The 4,246-nt window shown below is 39.4% G+C and overlaps 1 protein-coding gene across 1 annotated transcript in view; it reads left to right on the top strand.

Annotated features, from left to right (window-relative positions):
- The first annotated feature begins 312 nt into the window (after nt 1-312).
- Nucleotides 313-4,246, top strand: part of aass (aminoadipate-semialdehyde synthase) — an 82,466-nt gene continuing 78,532 nt past the window's right edge. The window contains exon 1 of the mRNA XM_005750558.1: nt 313-450. The gene's annotated coding sequence lies outside the window, so the exon portion shown is untranslated. The remainder of the gene's footprint in view (nt 451-4,246) is intronic.

Raw genomic sequence — 4,246 nt, 5'->3', positions numbered from 1 at the left:
TTAATGAACGCATTCATAAAATAGGTTTACATGTTATTAAATTGCTTCGTATTTGTGGATGCACGCATTTGTGAGTCCTCAAAATCTGCACAAAAATAATATTTGTAATTTTTACCCATGTTAGCTTACATATCTTACGCACGTACGCATTCGTAACACTAACGGTCATACCCTGTAGGACCTCTACCTCTGCTGGTTTCATTACGTTAGATTATATTACGTATCACATTGCATGCAGGTACGTACGGTAGAATGTTGTCATCTTACGTGAGGTTTTACTTTTTACTTTTATTTTGAAATAGTGACCGGAAGTAGCTTGGTTCAGGCTGTGCGCGTGCGAAGTAGTGTCTGCGTAAAGTTGAACGTCTTCTCACCTCCACTGTTTTCGGTGAATAGTCGCCAAATTTCATCGCCCGGACCCGTTGTGGTGTAGAGAAAGCAGTCAGTAAGGTGGGTTCGGGTAGCTGCAGCACGTCTAGCCCATTATCGAGCGCTTGAAATGTTAAGCGTTTTGAACAGAACTGACTCATGTGGTAACAGACTGTCGATTAAAGCCACACTGCTAGCTAAAATCAACGCTGAGGTCCACTTATACGTTTACTGATTTTACTGCTGTGTCTGTGTTGTTAGATTTTTGACAATGATTGTTTGGTGTTGTGTGGTGTTCAACAAGCTTATCGATCACAAAGTAGTGCAATGTACTTCATATGCCGTGGTAATTAAGGCTCACTTAACAGAAGCATCCAATTTTGTTATTCTTACGTTTTCCGGAGCATTTCTAAAGTGTCTGGCAAATGCACTGAGGTGTTGTTTAGCCTTACTCTGACTTGGGCATGGGAAATGGCAGTTACATCAAAAATAATACAGAATAAAGCAGAATAATAGTACAGGACAAAACATGCATTTTAATCGTTTTAAAGTGTTGTGAAGTATATTCATTTTAATTGTTCACCAACCTTTTGCCTTAATGTAGAGTCCTCACAACAATAAGGCACTGAAGCCCAAGATTCAATGGAGAGTTACAAGAGATAACAAAACGCAGTCTGGTAACAATATTAAATGTGGTTTGTTCCACTGAGTGGTAAAAAAAAAAGATATGGTTGTACACGGAAATTTTTTTTTTTAAGTTTCCCATGTACACATTATTTTTTTATGTTTAAATACTACTAGTATTTTAATTTGTATTACTTAATATTTGTATTTATTTCATTTTTATTCCGACAGTCTTATTGAATATTGTTAAAAATAAATTTTTTTCAAATTGATTTTCTAGGTCATTATTTAAATTTTTCGTGGGACAAGACAACAGGGTGATATTAAGGTGGGCAGACTTAAGCAGGTGAGGTACTGGAAACTAGAACAGGATATTTTCCCAGAGGACACAGAGATAAGAGTTATTTAAATAATCATTGACTAACTGACTAATCACAAAAAAACTAGCAGACTAGTCAACTACCAAAATCATTTTTAGCTGCAGCCCTACTGGTGAGACGCCATTTCCTCTCATGCTTAGGAGTACTCTGGTTTAAGGTGCGTGTTTGTGAGTTACACCAGGGAGTCAAGTACTTCTGATGTGAGGAGCTACAATATCTAGAGTTGAATGCAGTGAAGAAGTAAAAATAATAACAAGATAATCAACCTCTGTGGGAGTAGCTTCAGGTAGCTGCTCTACAATTTTTTCCGCATTGAAGGCATTGAAGAAGATATCAGTGGATTAATTATATCCTTAAACTTGGTTACAGCGCATTCAGAAAGACATCTGCTGTGATGTAATCTATTCCATTGTGGTGTAATCCATTATTGTAAATGTAAATGTTTGTAGGAAATGGATTGACAAAAGAGGGTTTTCAGGAAATAGTGTTAAATGATCAGTTTCTATGCCAAATGTCAGAACAAGATCTAGAGTGTGTCTAAAATAATGGGTGGGTTCTTTTGCATTTTGAATCAAGCCAGTTGACTAATGAAAGGTTAAATGCCGTGTTGAAGCTGTCATTTCCAGTATGTACATGGATGTAGGGCTGCCACAAATGATTATTTTGATAGTCGACTAGTCACCGATTATTTTTGTGATTAGTCAACCAATCAGATCATGCATCCATTGGATGTAAAACATACAGCCTATTGCACCAGCATGCCTCTGCTCTTATTTAACTATCATTAGCTTACAACTTGAAGTGTTTAAGGTATGTGCTAACTAAAAATAAAGACAAAATAATAGTTTATTAAACTTTTAATGAAATTTGTAGATTGTCTCGGTGGAGTTTAATAAACTCAGCCGTCTGCTCCTTGCTCCCTCAAATATAACAGGACAAATTCTCGACCATCTCACATTTCTGTTTAATCAGAAAACGTTAGGGCTGCTCAATTAATCGAATTTTAATCACGATTACGATCTGAGCTTTCAACGATCATTAAAAATGACTGAGCCGATTATTAGCGCCTCCCTCGTGCTTTACTCTTGCGAGGTGGCAAATCGAGCGCACCTCTCTGCGTTTCGAACACGTGTCACATCAATTAAGAGTATCTGAGGAGAGCTAAGCAGACGTTATTTGGAGAGGATAATGGCTGCTAAAGAAAGAATGCCGTTGGTTGAAAAGCGAGGTAAAACTACTTCAGTGGTGTGGAAACATTATGGGTTTGCGGAGTCCGACGTGAATCAAGTCGATATAGTGTGTAAACTTTGCTACGGTGTTGTAGCTGCACCACAGGGCAACACTACAAATTTATTCAATCATTTGAAGACCGCTCACAAAGTGACATACGATCAAACAATGAAGGAGCATAGAGAAAAACCCTCAACAACACATGCTTCATCCTCACGCTACCATGTACAACGCGACTAAATATCCCACCAGCTCCCAGAGACACAAGGAGATAACAAACACGGTAACGTTTTTCCTCGCCAAAGACCAATGCTCAATTAACACAGTGGACACCCCCGGCTTTAAGAAACTAATCAACACTTTGGACAAATGGTATAACTTGCCATCTCGTCACTATTTTAGTCGAGTGGCGATTCCCGCTTTATATGACGAGTGTCATGATGGTGTCGCAAAGGAAGTGGCTACAGCGCAATATTTTGCCACCACAACGGACTTGTGGTCAAGCCGCACCATGGAGCCGTATTTGAGCCTCACGGTACATTTCATTGACATGGATTTCAACATGAAAACGAAATGTCTCCAGACATCATTTTTCCCAGAAGACCACACAGGACAGAACATAGCTGCAGGTCTGAAACAAGCACTGGCTACGTGGGATCTGGAGGAGAGTAAACTCGTCTGTATAACCACAGACAACGCTGCAAATGTCATACTGGCTGCAGAACTGAATGGCTGGATGAGGCTCCAGTGCTTTGGGCACAGATTACATTTGGCCATAGGTGAGTAGGCCTAATTCCTACTGAATATGATGCATAATGTGATTTTCTTTCAATAAGTATACAACATAATGCTTCGAATGAATATAATAAATAAAAAACCATTTAAATTCAGAGATACTTTTATTCATTCTCACAGTCATGCACATTTTCTATGAATTATACAAACACATAAATAAGCTACCATCACTTTTTCTTATTCATTCACACTCAAGGAAATGACAGTCATCATCCTGATAATGCTTGTTTATATTTTTTATGTTCTTATAGAAAGAGCCATGAAAGATCACAGGATTGAGCGTGCAGTGGGGGTCTGCAAAAAAGTGGTCAGCACCTTTTCATTCAGTTGGGAAAAAAAGAGAGCTGAAAAAGGCACAGATAGACCTCAAACTGCCAGACCACTCCTTAAAGACTGAATGTCCAACCAGATGGGGATCTAGGCAGGCCATGGTTTCCAGAGTCCTTGAGCAGCAGAAGGTCATTGCCCATGTCCTCTCCCAAGACAAAGGAACCAGGCACCTCATCCCCTCATGGCAGGACATTGATGTCCTTGAGGCCATCAACAAGACCTTGGGACCTCTGGTTGAATTCACTGATGCACTTTCTGAAGAGAAATATGTGAGTGTGTCTTTAATAAAACCAACACTCCACCTATTTAACAACTCAGTCTTGGCTGAGCAAGATGATGACACAGACCTCTCAAAATGCATCAAGAGGACAATACTGGAGTACCTAAATGAAAAGTATGGTGACTCACCAACACAAGAGTTGCTTGACATGGCCACTGTCCTGGACCCAAGGTTCAAACTGAGATACAGTGGGGCAAAAAAGTATTTAGTCAGCCACCGATTGTGCAAGTTCCCCCAC

The sequence above is a fragment of the Pundamilia nyererei genome, unplaced genomic scaffold (assembly GCF_000239375.1).
Source record: "Pundamilia nyererei isolate P.nyererei 1_Seehausen unplaced genomic scaffold, PunNye1.0 scaffold00278, whole genome shotgun sequence".
NCBI classification, from domain to species: domain Eukaryota; kingdom Metazoa; phylum Chordata; class Actinopteri; order Cichliformes; family Cichlidae; genus Pundamilia; species Pundamilia nyererei.
The sequence above is the reverse complement of the archived record's forward strand: the minus strand, read 5'-3'. Positions and strand labels throughout refer to the sequence as shown.